General features: G+C 68.4%; 1 non-coding gene across 1 annotated transcript; it reads right to left on the bottom strand.

Annotated features, from left to right (window-relative positions):
- Positions 1–519: 519 nt before the first annotated feature.
- Positions 520–591, bottom strand: TRNAA-AGC. Its single transcript has one exon. It is a non-coding gene; the product is annotated as a tRNA-Ala (tRNA).

The raw sequence follows: 591 nt of genomic DNA on the forward strand, positions 1-591 counted from the left end.
TGGGACAGGAATCGGGCGTCCAGGGCGCGTGTGGGACAGGAATCGGGCGTCCAGGGCGCGTGTGGGACAGGAATCGGGCGTCCAGGGCGCGTGTGGGACAGAAAGTGGGACAGGAATCGGGGGTCCAGGGCGCGTGTGGGACAGGAATCGGGCGTCCAGGGCGCGTGTGGGACAGGAATCGGGGGTCCAGGGCGCGTGTGGGACAGGAATCGGGGGTCCAGGGCGCGTGTGGGACAGGAATCGGGCGTCCAGGGCGCGTGTGGGACAGGAATCGGGGGTCCAGGGCGCGTGTGGGACAGGAATCGGGGGTCCAGGGCGCGTGTGGGACAGGAATCGGGCGTCCAGGGCGCGTGTGGGACAGAAAGTGGGACAGGAATCGGGCGTCCAGGGCGCGTGTGGGGCAGCAGTCGGGGGTCCTGACCGCAGGGCGCGCGGGTGGAAAACGGAAGAGGGTACCGGGTCTAGCGGGGGAAAGGCCAGGCAGGTGTTCTGACCGCGAGCACGACCCCTCAAAACTGCTGGAGGTGCCGGGGATTGAACCCGGGACCTCGTACATGCTAAGCACGCGCTCTACCACTGAGCTACACCCCC

Source organism: Prionailurus bengalensis, chromosome B2 (assembly GCF_016509475.1).
Source record: "Prionailurus bengalensis isolate Pbe53 chromosome B2, Fcat_Pben_1.1_paternal_pri, whole genome shotgun sequence".
Taxonomy (NCBI): Eukaryota; Metazoa; Chordata; class Mammalia; order Carnivora; family Felidae; genus Prionailurus; species Prionailurus bengalensis.